Source organism: Coenobita brevimanus, chromosome 15 (assembly GCF_032717465.1).
Source record: "Coenobita brevimanus isolate Jiangsu-jjx chromosome 15, ASM3271746v2, whole genome shotgun sequence".
NCBI lineage: Eukaryota > Metazoa > Arthropoda > Malacostraca > Decapoda > Coenobitidae > Coenobita > Coenobita brevimanus.
In genome coordinates this window covers 15,167,272-15,183,692 of record NC_136968.1, presented here as the reverse complement: position 1 = coordinate 15,183,692, position 16,421 = coordinate 15,167,272, and positions in this window count along the sequence as shown.

Here is a 16,421-nt window from a genome sequence, read left to right as displayed (position 1 = left end):
TAGACTTATTTATATCTATGGGTTTCCCTCACTCCTTTACACTAACCACTTGTGGAATGCTTTTCTTGTTATTACTGTGAAGGCACCGCATGCGTCTGCCACACCACACATGGTATATATATACAATATATTCAGAAGGTAAACATACTGTAAAAACACAGCTTTCTGTCCTTTATTCCGATGTCATGTGGCTTGTTAATACCCGACGCAGGGGGTGTGGCAGGAAAGTGGGGAGGGGGAAGGGTTTCACCTCGTCGTTTCATTTAACATTTGATTGGCTACACGATCTAGGCATTATTTCTGGTTGACGATACATTTCATTATTTACAGGTATTAAATCACATGCAATATCACATTTAGCACCTTTACTATGCAGTGTAATGCTAGACTTCACTGCCAACAACAACTACAGCACACACATCCTTCATTACCCCACCTCCACCCCGAAACCACTCACCCCCACCATCGTCTGGTCTGACACGGTTGCCAGACTTGTGAAGCTATCACTTCTGCTTCGACTTATCTGTTCGAATATTTTCGGGGTTCGGAAAGAAAACACGACTTTTTTGGCTGACTATACCTGTGCTAAGTCCCTAAAGAGATTCGTTTGTTCTGTACGAGTATTGTTTCGAAACTGTTACAACCCAGAGATAGAGCTACTTTACTCCCTTTTGAAAATGTTTAAATCCTACAGAAAGCCATGAACTCTGTGTTCTCTCAAAACTGTTTACATCGTATGGAAATCAGCTTCTATGAACTGCTTCGCATATTCGTTCAGACATTAAAGAAGCAAAAGGATTAGATTTATGCCTATGGACTACACGGGGTCATTAAAAGAGTCAATCAATCTTTGCCATGTCCAAATCCTTCCATACAGTACAGCTCACTGTAGTAGTTTTACATCCAGATCCTCGTCTGTACTCCTGGGCGAACAGTGACAAGAAGGAAAAACAGTTCAGCCCAGCAGTCTGAGTGGCCCAAGAATCGAAGACGAACGTGGCAAAACTGCATCACCAACTCTCTAACTGTAAAGAGATTCAACTTTTCTACATTTTTTTTTTCGAAGTTTTCTCACTCCAAATTGTTTCGAAATTGTACTCAAACCCTGAAGACGTTCAGCTAAATTAGTTAACATTAATATCCAAATGGGTTGGACTCAACATTTGTTATAAAATTTGAGAGATGTAAAGAATTATTGACCGGGTATATACATTTATGTTCACTACTTCTGTGACACTGTCTCAACCACACAACAACCTGATGAGATCTTGCCAGACTTATCACTAATATTACACTCCATGGGAATGGTTGTAATCTTGCGTCATTAGTTTGACGCACAAGATGTGTTCAGTAGTTATTTTATTCTGTTTTGATCTACGGCTAAAGCCTAATGAGTTCATGTTAAACTAACCAGTAATATTCAAGTGGATTGGAAGAAGTGTAATCTCTCTTTCTCAAAACTGTGTCAGACTTAAGTTGGAAGGATTGCCTCACTTCAGAGATCGAAAACCTAATCTGTGGTTAGTAGATGTTTCACTGTGTTTCAAAGCTGTGCCAAAACCAAACAGTGAGATTTTGCTTAAGTACTCATTAATATTCAAGATGGGTTGAGGGGTTTTTACCTCGTTTCATTAATTCACAGACAGGGTTTAATCTCGCCTCGCCAACCTGAAACCCCAGATGTGATATTCAGTTCCTTTACACTGTTAGAACTGTGACAAGTCCTAATGATATCTTTCTGATGGAATCATTAATATGCAGATGAGCTACAAGGGTTGCATATTCGTTTCATTACTTCATGTGGAAAGGTGCAATTCACCTCCCTAGTTCAGAAAGAAAAGGAAGACGGAGAGAGCCGAGATTAATGTCTGTCAACTGTGAGGCTTTATAATAGGCAATTAATTCCTGCAAAGTCCCAGTCTTAAAACATAACTCACTGTAGTTTGGTTATAATCCATGTCCTCAAATGGACTGTTGGGTGAACAGGGACGAGGGGAAAGAATAAATCGAACTCGGATCATTCCAGTTTTGAGCTAAATATGGTAACCAATACACCTACAACTTTATCCAAAACAGGGTTGTAATCTCACACTCAGCTGTTTATAATATGGTGTTATACTTGACTCACTAGTTCAGAACTAGATACATAAAAGCAAACATAATTACTGATCCACTTCATTATGGTAAATTACATGAGGTTGGATAGTGAGGATATGGATAATGTGAGTGCATTCAAGTACTTGGGTAGTGTGATGAGTAAGGATGGAACTTTGGGGGATGAAGTGCGTGAAAGGGTACAGCAGGGAAGGAAGGTTGTTGGTACACTGAAAGCAGTGATGAGAAATAGGGAGGTGAGTATGGAAGTTAAGAAGTCACTGCATGATAGTATTGTGATCCCTACCCTGACGTATGGAAGCGAGGCGTGGACCTTGGAAGAGGGGAACAAGTCAAGAGTAAAAGCAGTGGAAATGAGTTACTTGAGAGGAGCATGTGGAGGGACATGGAGGGACAGGTTGACGAATGAAGAAGTGAAGGAGCGTTGTGGGGTGGATGTGGATGTGGTTGAGAAGATTAGAAGTACACTGAGGTGGTTTGGACATGTGAAGAGAATGGAGAATGAAAGACTGACTAAGAGGGTGTATGTAGGTGAGGTGGAGGGAGGGAAAGGGAGGGGTAGACCTAGGATGAGGTGGAGGGATGGAGTTGAGAGGTATATGAGGGAGGGGGGGTTGACTTGGGGGAAGGATAGTCAAATGGTGGGTGACAGAGCGACTTGGAGGCGTTTTGTCAGAGGCCACCCTTTGCGGGATTAGGGCGTCGGGCTATAGATAAATAGATAGACGAAACTGAGAACGACTTTTAAAACTTAGGCCCCAGTCACACTGCAGGTACGACTTATCGCAAACCACCCGCGACCTGCAAGTCGTAGGTGGTTTTGGTGAGGTTTACGACCGGTCTTCATATGTCTCGGTCTAGCCACAGGCCACCATGGCGACCAAAAAATCGTCACGAGGTTTTTTGTGCTGCACGAAAAACCTCCCCGTGACCACCGATGTCGTGGCACAAAAGCTGCCCGGTGAGCGGCTGGACTGCGTCTGGCCAGCTTACGGACTGCGACTGGTCGGCGACACCTGATTCTTAAGCGGTGATTGGCATCCGGACGGAGACCGGTTGCCGCCTGCTCTGTGTGGTGGCTGTCTGCACCCCGTCAAGGCGACGACTGGACTGTGGCGGCTGCCGTCCACAAGCCTCCTGTCTGGGGTGGTGGTTGAAGTCTGGCCGCCGTCCAGCTGGCGATTGGTCGAGTGACAGGTGGTGGGCTGGACCGAGCCCAGCTGCCGGCCAATCCACGGCTGGTGTCAGTCTAGTGGTTGCGCTCTAAACTGCAACAGGACGCAGACCGGCTGCCGTTTGTCGGCAGCCTGCCGACGACCGGCCTGCCACCTGTCGGTGTCTTGACCTGTGTGTACATGGCCATGGTCGCCGTTCGGCCGCCCACTGGAGGGACGCTGGACGGACACTGAATGACCACCAGTAGGCGATCAGTGGCACGACTGCTCGGAGACCTCCGTGGTCGGGGACTGGTTTCGCGATTTTCAGGTTTGCGACAAGTCGAACCTGCAGTGTGACTGGGGCTTTAGTTATACAGTCTTTGGGGTTCAACAAACTGTTCTTGTTTCAAAAATGTTGCACTACCAAGAACAGAAATACTAAAAAGGTGCAGGAGCTTTTGTCCCTGAGAGCGTGTAGCTGGCACTTAAGGGTCCTTAACAGGGCTTCCCTAAAGGCGCTAAAATATACGGAAGAGAAAGACAAACACCAGCTGCCTGCACCAGAATTTGAACCCTGGTGTTATCAGGCACCATTTCCAAAACACGTTAATGAGTAACACATGGACAAAGCTGCCCTAAGAGACGCTCCAGCATCTAAATACTGTTTTGGAGCAGCATGCTTGTTGGCAACTGTACATGCCTTTAATAGTGGGAGGTACAGAGAACATAATTTCATTTTCTCTATCAGGGGTTGGACGAGAGTCAGTAATAGCTGTGCCTTTTAGAGTTGAAGCTACACTGCTCTTCTGATACCGTAGAGAGAGAGAGAGAGAGAGAATGTGTGTATGGAAAGGGGTGAAAGAGAAGACAAATAAATAACAAAATGAAACTGCCATAGGCTGAGCACTTGCTGGTTGAATCTCCCCTCTTCCCTCTCCATCATCTTCCCCATCCCTCCTCTACCCCCTTTTCCCCCACTATCCTCTTCCCATACTCTTCCCACCCTCTCTTCCCTTCCCCCCGCCCCCCCATATCTTGTCTGGTTAGATTTCACTGGCATGTGGGTAGTAGATCGCTTACCGGCTGGATACGATTGTCTGCCTAGTTTTCACCGGCGTGTAGGCAGTAATTTGCCGAAATTTTCGCTCTTCATTGCGAAGTACAGGATGGGTTTAGGAAGCTAAAAAAAAATTTATTGGAAAGTGCAGCAGACGTTTCTCTTCAGACTGGTAAACAAAAATGATCGATCTTCTAAATCTGAAAAATGGTGCCTAAGCCGGCCACTGGGTCCCGACGATTTCAGGACCCACGGCCAATGTAGGGTTTCAACCCCCCTCCCAGCCCAGGGCCTTTGCCCGATTATGATGAAAAATAATAGGCTTCCAGAATTTATGGATACCTACCTTCTGATTTTTTTTTTTTTTTTTTTTTTTTTTTTTTTAGGGCGATTAGCGCAAAATTGTGACCTGTAGAGAGCAGACAAACAAACAGACAGACACAGACAAACAATGAGCTTACCAACATGCTTGCCGAATGTTTCGATTCCGGTAAGCAATAATAGAAAGAAATAAGAGATAAAACCGGTAAAGTGATTGCCTCAGGGAGGGGAAAACTGCTAAAAAAAAAAAAAAACTTACGAAGACCTGGCTGTCTTTTCAAGGTGGTGCTGCTCTGTTTTTTTCAACTCAAAGGCGCATTTTGAACATTCGGTTTCACTCAGCTTGGGAGATACTTTGAGCTGAGCGGAGTGGATATTGCTGTCACTGCTTTCGCTGCTCACGTGCTGCTCAGCAGTCCATCAAAACGTAGGTATTGACGAGGATGTAACAAATGACGCTTTTGTACAGAGGGAATTCATTCATCCGTAATTCAGTCAATTTTGCCCTATCAAGAGCGTAAGAGCCCGGGGTTAGGCTACTTCGTCCCGACATTTAAGACGAGGGTGACCAGCCTCACTCGCCTCTGAGGAGCATTGTGAGCAGTAAACGTCAGTGGCACCTCGGAGGTAAACCACTACAGATGCAATGGAGTTCAATTGCCTAAGTCCACTAAACCACCAGGCGTCATTTCCTAATATGGTTACCATCCAGCGTTGTAATTTGTTTCCTGGTTTACAAGAAACCGTTTGGCTAATCATTCAGTGGAGAGTCACCTGAAGGCAACAAGACATAATGTGAATGGATGATAAGTGCACACTCCAGTTCGAAAAATCCCTCCCAAGCAGAATAAGAATTGAAACAACAAAAATATAATAGCAAGTGCAGACAAACACAATACGGTAGACGCTGACACATACAGTAAACACCAATTAGTCACTACAGATTAGTGTACAACAATACACAGCAGCTAAATTCTGACCTAACCTTTGACCTCTTTGGCCTTCCGTGAATCTTGCCGCAAAGTTTGGCGTAAAACGGATAGCTATTTAAAGCTGTCCTTGCCATGTGGCCTTGAATCATGTCCTGTTCTTCTAACATACAGTAAGTCAGCTGTGTAGCTGACCCTCAACCCTTCCACTGAGTTTAGCTTAAATCAGAACAAAACAGTTTGTTATTTGTTTCACACACAGATACACACAGGGCGATGTTTTACGCTGCCTGTGACCTTGAGCTTTGATTACTTGTTCTTGAGATCAGTTGTCTTTGTTTTTGTCTTACCCTCAACCATCCCACCACATTTGGAGTAAATCGAATCGAAAGTGCTTAAACTGCCCCTTTTATATAACCTTGACTTTGACCGATTGTTCTGAAAAACAGTAGGTTTACCTTTCATGACCCTCAACCCTTAACGATGCTTGGGTATAATAAGGACAGATCTGTGTCAAGAGACTAGTGCAGTACGTTACTTATGGGCAGTTGCTTCCTACATACAACTCTGCGCATTATTTATTGTGCATAGCCAATGCGAATGAGGTGGAGGGGGGAGAGGGAGGGGGAGGCAGAGGATGAGATGTGGGGATGGAGTGGAGAGGTATATGAGAGAGGGGGCTGGGAGCTGGGAGCAAGGCAGTGAAATGGCGTTGGACAGGGTGACATGGAGGCGATTTGTTTGTGGCCATCCCTTACGGGATTGAGGCGTCTGGCAGTAGATAGACAGACATAGCCAATCGCAAGGTAAGATGTTGAAATGTGTGCCAGCATCTAATATATATATATATATATATATATATATATATATATGCTGGATAAAACGAAGCCCTAATTCTATCTCTACTAGACGTTAAAAAGACTGTAGTTAGACAGGTAGCATAATAAAAAGGAGAGAGAGAGAGAGAGAGAGAGAGAGAATGTCACTGCACCGAGAGACGCATGAGGACTTCCTTGATATTCTACCGAGTGTGTCAAGCCAAATAGGATCGTCTGGGGAAAGCAAGAACAAAATAACGACATATAGTGTTTAGGGATGCCGAGTGGGTTCGTCCTCTCTCTCTCTCTCTCTCTCTGAAGTGGAAAAGACAAGTTTACATTGGAAGACGAGAATTATATATACGCGTAGAGAGAGAGAGAGAGAGAGAGAGAGAGGGAGGGAGGGAGGGAAGGAGGGAGAGAGAGAGAGTTTAAGCCTGAGACTAGGAGGGGCAGGAGGGAGGAGGAGAAGAAGGGAATGACCAGGCAAGATTAGCCCGAACGGTTAAGACAAAAGTTTCCGAAAGTGAGATATCTTTCTGTTTTCTCCCTGTGCCCCTCCCCCTCCTGCCATCTGTTTTCGCTTTCTCTTGCTGGTCTTTTCATTTCGTATATTTCCTCTCTCTCTCTCTCTCTCTCTCTCTCTCTCTCTCTCTCTCTCTCTCTCTCTCTCTCCTTTTCTTCTGAGTCCACTTGATTGTCCTTATTTTTCTTTCATTGTTTCCTATTACAATATTAGTATTTTTTATCATCACCATCATTATTATTATTATTATTATTATTGTGATTATTATTCTGCCTCTGCCTCTTCCTCCATTTTATTAACGCCCTCATTCCGTCACTTTTAATCTTATTTGTCTTTTATGCTCCAATTCCTTTTCTTTTTCCTTCTCCTCGTCCTCCTCGTCCTCCTCCTCTTCCTCCTCCTAGTCTTCCCCTTCTTCTTCCCCCTAGTAAACTTACACGAACTCAACTGCTAAAGTCAATACTCACAGTTGGTTCTCTCTCTCTCTCTCTCTCTCTCTCTCTCTCTCTCTCTCTCTCTCTCTCTCTGTATGTGTGTGTGTGTGTGTGTGTGTGTGTGTGTGTGTGTGTGTGTGTGTGAGAGAGAGAGAGAGAGAGAGAGAGGGGGGGATGTGAAACTACCCCAGATCGGCACACGGACAGGCAAACAAATTGAGAGGGTCTATGTATGTCTGTGTGTGTGTGTGTGTGTGTGTGTGTGTGTGTGTGTGTGTGTGTGTGTGTGTGTGTGTGTGTGCGCTTCTAGAATTTTGTGTGGGTGTACATATGTTTGTTGAGAGTTACATGTGTTTGTGTGGGTGTGTGTGGGCGTGTTTGCATTTAGATTGTATGAATTTGTTTGTCCATGTGTGACTGTGCTCACAATTCAGATGTGAGTACAAATTCTCGCAAATACAAATCTTCCACAGGAGTCTCCTCCAATTCTTAACAATATCCAGCTCAATCCTGCCGCATCTCTAAACAAACTTGGGGTTTCATCCTCTCAGGATTTATTTTGGAAAGACAGTATTTTCCTCTCTGGTAAAATCTGCTTCCAAGAGATTCGGTGTGTTAAGCCGACTCCTCTCTTTACCGCTGCAGTTGTTAACTTTACTCACGGGTTTTATTCGTCCCTGTGTAGAGTACGGTACAACTCATTGTGGAGAGGCTTCCCACATACAGCCCTTGTCGACATGGTAAAGTCAGTGGCTTTTAGTTTCATTAACTCTCCTCCTCTTACTGGCTCCCGTCAACCTCTGTCTTTTCGCTGCACTGTTGCATCTTTATCTCTTCTCACTCGCTACTTGAGTAGTCACTGCTCCTCTGAACTGTCTGCTTGCATCCCTCTACCTCTACGACGGGCGCGTAGCACCCATCTAGTAACAAACTCTCATCCTTTTTCTGCCCAGGTCTCTAATGCAAGAGTTAACCGTTACTCCCAGTCCTTCATGTATGCAACAGATCAACTCTGGGACTATCTTCCTCCGTCTAAATTTCCCGCTGCCTATGACCTCCAGTCTTTCAAACTCAGTGTGTCCAAGCATCTAAATGAACAGATCTTGAATTTGGCTCTCTGTTATCTTGTTTTTTTTTTTTTTTGTTTTTTTTTTTTAGGGAACAATCTTACGGTCCTCTGGCCTTTGGTTCCTTCTTCCTTGCATTTAAAAGAATTGATATATATATATATATATATATATATATATATATATATATATATATATATATATATATATATATATATATATATATATATATATATATATATATATCTGTATTATCCTAATTCTTCTTCTTCTTCTTCTTCTTCTTCTTCATCTTTCACCCTTTCCACTAATCTCTTCTTGCTTTTCTTCCACACTCCTCTCCTCTTCTTCTTCCTCCTCCTCCTCTTCCCTCGTCTCCTTTCCTTAGTCTTCTTCTACTCCTTTCATCATTCGTCTTGTTCTTTTTTCTCTCCATTTCTAACCCATACATTCCCTTTCCTTCCCACTTCTTTAACCATATATTCCAATCCTTACGCCTTACTTACCTAACTTCCAAAATTACCACCACAACACTACTATTCCAACTCTCCTAACCTGCTTTACTACGTCTTTAACTACAGTACCAAGCCAGTGCCACAAGTTCTCTTCATACTGCCTCTCAGCTGAACACAAATGCCTGGAGTTTGCTGGAATAGAGTACTAGAGTTGCCCCGATCAGGAGGGGGTGAGTGGTCAAAGTATTAACACACTGAGGTCCCCATGACCCTCTCAGCTGAGCAGAATGGTCTGGAGTTTCTTGGAATGGATTGCTAAAGTTTGGCAGACCATGAGAGAGATAAAGGTGCCAGTATTATTTAATTTTTGGTAAACTATAGTATTTTTGCTCCATCAAACGCCAGACGATTTTATTCAGCCGAGAGTGAGTCACAGGAGATTGAGGGTGTTTATACTATTGCACTTCATCTTTTCACTTTCTATTCCAACTAACGCCAGATGAAAACCAAGTGAGTCAAGAGGGAACTCTCTGATAGTATTATAAACAAGCACCATCGACCCACTTCCCTACCTTGATATTCTTTTTGTTTCTTATATTCTTGCTACCGTCAGGCTGTTCTATTAGCTCTCTCAGCCTTAACACCTCTTTTACATTTTGTTCTGGCTGCCTCCGTACGATTTTAATCAAGTTATGAAAGACCTCTCGTACTGAAGAGGCTTGTGATCGCTATAACTAACCGTCTGACTCGAAGACACGCCTCTAACCTGTCTGTAATTGTCTGGTGGTGGAGGGAATAACACTCCATCGTAGTGGAATGTTAGTCACTTCTGCCCAAGGACGTCTTATGTATTTATTGATATTTGCATGCCATCTGATCCGAGTTATGAATGATTTAGAGCAGGAAGGATGAAACGATACCTTCATTACCTTCTTCATTTCTATGTATGTTTCTTAAGCTGAGTAAAATTGTCTGATTATTATTACAGATGAGGGGAGAAAATGTTCATAGCGATGGGGTTTAACACAAGAACCTCACGTAGCAACTGGGATAGCTGGGCAGTGGACGGAGAGCTTTTAACCCCAGGGAAACCGATGGTGCCTTGGTTGGCATAGTCCCCTCGTAACTAGAAGAACCAGAGTTCGGTTTTGGAGCGGGTTAGACTGTTGGATGAGGTTTTTTCCCCCCATTATCCATGTTCACCTAGACAAACAATTCTTAATGCTGATTTAGCATCTACTGTTGTTCGTAGTATTCTAGGGGACTGGCACAGAGCAAATTCCGACTCTCTGCTAACCGTCGTGAAATTGATAGGCCTACACCTAAGCCTATTTTTCCTCTATCCCACAGGCTTTAGGAGGGGTGTGTTTGTGTGGACCTGGATTTTCGTTTATTCATTCTACCTCCAGACGATGTTATAAGCTTAGCGAGACTCTTCTAATTCCTCAGTATCAGAGCGACTTCCTAAACTGAATACCACTTCTTCTTTCCCAGGTTATTTCTATATGTAACGCGTTAATATTCTCTTGTGTGTTATTAGTGCAATGGTGTGTCGATATTACAGTGACATAATATCCGGTACAATAATTGGTTGTAGCACTCCAATTGTGTCGCCTTGAGTGAGGTGTGATAAAACCTTCTGATCCGACGAGATTGCTGGCCAAGGATGTACAACGACAGAGATTATGATTATGTTGAAGACAGTCACAACAACGATAACAGTGACGGAGACAGTGACAGTGACGATGGCAGTAACGACAATGACCGTGACAGCGATGATAACAATGACGATGACTACGATGATGAACGATGGCGATGAAAATAATGATGACGATGGCGGGGAGGATGACAGTAAAGATGACGAAGAAAACGTGGATTAGGACATTCTTGGACCGAACTGTGAGTGATTTAGTGCAGGAGGGGGGGAGGGTTCTGATGTCCAGGAGATGCTTGATGTAAGAAGAGGTAGTATCTGTCGTTGTCAGGCGTCTAAACAAAAAATGTGTTGTCAGATGGTGTCTGTTGTTGTCAGAACGTACCTGATAATGTCAGAAGGTGCCTTGTGTTGTCTGGTGTTGTCAGGTGTTGTCAGAAGGTGTCTGGTGTTGTCAGAAGGTGCCTGGTATTCTCTGGTGTTGTCAGGTGTTGTCAGAAGGTGTCTGGTGTTGTCAGAAGGTGCCTGGTGTTCACTGGTGTTGTCAGGTGTTGCCAGGAAGTGTCTGGTATTATCAGAAGGTGCCTGGTATTCACTGCTGGTGTCACAATGGACCTGACCTGGTGTTGAAAAAAAAAAAAAAAAAAGAGGGGGGGGAGGGTTCTGATGTCCTGTTCTTTCTTAAAAAAAAAAAAATAAATAAGACACGAGAAAGGAAGATAATTGGCCAGACCAGTTTTCCTCAGGACGAACAAACCAGAAGAATGCAGAGTTTCCCACGTCTCATTGTGCACCTGAAAGAAAAACTCAGGTACTACAGGGAATTAATCTTCAGTGTGCTGGTGTGTGTGTGTGTGTGTGTGTGTGTGTGTGTGTGTGTGTGTGTGTGTGTGTGTGTGTGTGTGTGTGTGTGTGTATTTGTATGTTTGTGTGTAAAGACGGAGAGGAAGACGAGAAATGTGGAGGAGAAATATGGCGTGGCGGTGGAGTATCAGAGGAGGGCGTGGGTGGGTCGTGGGAGGCGGAGTCTTATCTAAACAAGAACAATAATGTGTGGAGGATTTTATGATGTCCAAGCCACCCCTCTCAGAACACGACGATAGACAATAGATAGACATACGCTGGCAGAGTGTTGATAGATATAGAGAAGAAATTATGAGAGAGGAATAGTTGGACAGATAAATAGTTACCTACATATCAGACAGGTACACAGGTAGTTGGGAATTATAAAGCAGGTCTTCATAGGTAATACACAGGTGAACAGATTCCAACACATAGGTAGACTGATTGAATGATGGCGAGAAATAAAGATAAATGAATAGATAGCTAACCAAATAGATTTATAAACGATGAAAGCACATTTATCCGCTCCTAGATCCTGACAAAAATTTAAAGAGAGAGAGAGAGGGAGAGAAACTGTACTGTACACAGACAGATAGACAGACGGAGAGATAGATAAAAAGGTAGGTGGTTAGAATGACAGATTATTTATATAGATGGATGGATTGACTGACTGAGTGATTAATAAGATAGACAGGTATGTAGACAGAGAGACAAACTGATATATAGATAGACAGATTGACAGATAAACATACAACACATCACGCGCATGGAAATATATTAGTGCCAGTTGTCGAGAGAGAGAGAGAGAGAGAGAGAGAAACAATATACGTCTCGTCAAGGGAAACAATATCAGCTCACAGTTTCGTCAGACAGATATTTTCAGACTAGAAAACTTGGTAGTGAACGTTCTCGAAATTATGGTTTAGTTATGTAGTGTGTGTGTGTTTGTGTGTGTGTGTGTGTGTGTGTGTGTGTGTGTGTGTGTGTGTGTGTGTGTGTGTGTGTGCATAACTGCTACTGTGTACTTGTGATGTTTATGTGTGTGTTTTTTTTTTCCACTGTGCGGGGCTGTCATGGCGCGAATCCAGTTTGTTATGTTTTCCTATCTGAGCATTGGTGTAACGTTCCTTTTCCGTAGACCAGAGTCCTCCTACATACACATTAATGTCTTCGTTTCAGGACTAGTACCCACGGTCTATACTGATTACACGAATACATGTAACGGCTGTGTCATTCAGGTTTGGTGTAGTGATACTGTAATGGCTGGGATGTTTTGATGACATGACGGTGAGCCTTATGTGATCACTAATGTGTTTAGATGAAATTCATGTGCCCTGACAGTTCCCTATCCCAGCCTACTATGAATCCTGTGTCCTTTCGTTTAAGTATTTACTGCTCCAGCGCGTAGCTGCCATCATCCCCCCTTGTGGTCTCCAGGGCCATGCACGTGCGACCATGACTTTTTTTTTTTTTTTTTTTTTTTTTTTTTTTTGAGGGGGAGTCTACTCCAACTCCTTTATACCTCGGACTAAAATATGGATTTGAACTGTGAATGTTTGTCGGTTACATGTCAGCCTGGGGGAAGACTGGGAAGCAAAACTTCAATGGCTTCCTTGTTGACCTTTGTTCAGTCAGCTTTTATTTATTTTGTTTTATCTTAACTCCCTTACCCACATTTACATGGGAGTGAAGGAATGCAGAATAAAAAGGAGCAGTCATTCACTCGGACGGACACCATAACGGTGCATACCATAACTCACACTACGATTCCATCCAAGATAGATCTTTCGTACAGACCTCCAAGCAGCAAGTTTTCCCATTCTAGGCAACTCCCAGCAAGAACTGTCCACTAACTCCAGTACGGCCTTCCCCTTGGTCTCCTACACTCCAGGTTGATCTCACATAGCCTATACAAGTTTAAATATATATATATATATATATATATATATATATATATATATATATATATATATATATATATATATATATATATATATATATATATATATATATAGAGTTAGTTAGTTAGTTAGTTAGTTAGTTAGTTAGTTAATAGTTGGTTAATCTGAAAGATGCGAAATTTCTTTTGTTTTCATAAACGACAGCGTCAAATACTCGAAATGAGTGAGTCCACAGCACCATAAGTCAGACAGATGCAATGTTATGAAATCATGCTACTGTATAAAGATAACCGAATCTCTCCATTATATCTGTGTTCTTACCATGCGTCTGAAAAGACTGTACTGTTTCTTTCAACAAGCCACCAAATGCCAGGACCCATTTAGTCCCAGTAGCCTCACTTCCTCATCAAGTGTCTCGAGATCATTTAGGAGTGTCCCCATAGAGTTCACTTGGATAACTGCATCTTTTGTCAAGTCAAGGTTGGCCACCATAAATATGGCGGTTGATGCTTCACACTGACGCTTACTTACAACCTGACCCAGGACCCAGTCCATGCACCGTGGGGTCAAGGATACATTCTTGTCTTACTCCAGACCTAACTGGAAAGGAATCCGATGTTCCCTCTCAGCAGCACTCTCAGTTTCTAAGTACGTGCCATCTATGAGCTGGATAATTCATGAGGGGACTCCACAGAGTGGCAGAGGTTCCCACAGTGCCTATCACTTTACTACATCAAACATTTTCTCGGCATGAACATAGGCTTCTACCAGTCCCTCCCGAAACTCCTCCTGCATTTTAAGAAAATTCTAAGTACTGAGGTACGGTCCACTGTCGACTTCTCGAGCGTAAATCTGGATTTGGGGGGCCCCAGAAACCTTAGCAACTGACCCTGAATTCCTGTCACAAGCAGGTGAACGAAAACAGAAGAGTACAAATTTAGGAGAACCGTAAAACCGTGCCCGTGAAAACACATCGTTCAGTTATTTTTTATTCCTGAATCCAAGTTCTAAGCTCATGAATACGAGATTCATTGGAAGAAGTGTATATCAGTACTTACAGTTAGTCGTCATATTATTCCCATTTCGCAGAATGAGCAAGACGCGGTATATTTTCAACACTGAGCATTAGAAAGTGGTTCCGACAAAGTGTGTTTTCTGCCAATTAGGAGCGTCCGGGAACACCTAGGAAAGCGAAATTTAGCACAGTGGGAGACCTTTGTCCGGACCAGGTTTTGAGCAGGGTTTGAACCCTCGCAGGCCGAATCCACGGCAGAGGTGGCCCTGTCAGCGCCGGTATATACTACCAGTTTTTCTACCAAGAGAAACACACTTTTTCACGGTGGTAGAGCTATACTTATATCAGGTTTTGGGTAGGGTGGGACTCCCCGACCCCACGGGAGTACTACATCAGTTTTTTACCTAGGAACACGAAATTTTGTGCAGTGGTACACATCCACACAGATGAGGTTTTAGGCACGTTGGAACCCCCTAGGACCCGGGTTCCGAAGGTTTCCTGCAGTGGAGTGGGGCTGCACAGTTTTGCTTGTTTAACACTTTCAGGCCCTTTGACTCACTTTTCGCATATATCGTTAACTGAAATAGTAAATACTAGATTCGTTCCAAACATGAAGACATAACTGGTTACAGTATTTGTATTCACATGATTCTGTGATTACTCATACCTGAATATAATCATTTACTGTTAAACTGAATGCAATATGACACTTATTCCGACGAAAAATGGTTAAACTGCACAGATAAGGAAGGACTGTACTGTAGCAGATACAATATTTGGTAGACAACAGCTAATGTAATACATAGTGTAGAGAGGACTGATGATGTTATCAATTTGTTTCTGCCCTTTCCTCTCTTTCTTCCTTCCTCTTCTGTCTGTCTTTCCTTCATTCTTTCCTCTTTCTTCTGCCTACGGGTAACTTTACACTCCCTCTTCTGTCTTTCTCTCCTTCATTCTTTCCTCTTACTTCTGCCTATGAGTGATTCTACATTGAGTGACAAGCCAAATGACTTTCTGTACACCAGGGAACAATTTACTACGCTGAGTGGTAACCATATAACCAAATTTTGGCGCCTGGTGGTTTAGTGGGTAATTACGGCGCTACAGTCGGATTGACCCGGTTGGGGTTTATTGCTCGCGTAATTCCACGCAGGGGTGAGTGAGGCTGGTCACTCTCATATTAATGTCAGGACCAACTTGCCTAGCCCCGGGCTCTTACGCTCCTCTTGGAGCCAACGTAGGATTGGATGATGATGATGAATTTAAGAAGAGATTCCCAGTCAGAATTAGTCTTGATCATTCAAAATGCTTTTGCATCTTATTCTTGGGATCTCAGGAGGCTTTCCAGAATCCCTTCCTTGGTAATCTGTTTTGAACATTACATCTTATTCTATTCTTGTACGTTATTGATGTGGCTTTGGCGTCCACATATTGGTTGTCCTGAGAAAATTAAATCATACTTCAGGAGTGTATTCTTGGACAAATTGTGCGCAATAAATGCCATATCAACAGCGGTTCAAATCTCCACTGGCACGTAGCTTCAATTACCCATGACCTTACCAAAGATCATCAATAATTTTGGTTCTTTACCGACTGAGAATTGACTCCATGTTGGTACAGTAAGACACAAAATTAGTCAAAGAACAACCTCCTGAAATTTGATGTATTTTTCCTGAGATATGTGGTATATCGCATAATTAACATCCATGTGTCCGCCTGGCATCCAGTCCTTTAATACTCAGGACTGTAGGGCCCTGGAACTAGGACATGTATGACAAGGATGACCAGTCTGTCATCCCCGGACAGCATTGTGTGAGCAATTTATCCCAAAAATTGCCTGAACTTGAACCCAGATGGACCAGATCCAGACAGAATACTTTAGCCTACTAGATCACCAGATGTCTGTCTGTTATTTAAATGGTTAACACTAAACGGAGTAAATTGCTGTAGAGTCACCTGTTGTCCGTGAGTAGGTGGTTGACGCTTCAACCTACCACATCTGTATGTATAAAAGAGCTGCATTGTTTGTTCGTTTGTCCTTCCATCACGCCCAAACCAAGGGCCAGAGACCCCAAGACCCATATACATTCTGAGTCAGGATGACCCCAGGATGGTTTTAGGGGGGTCAA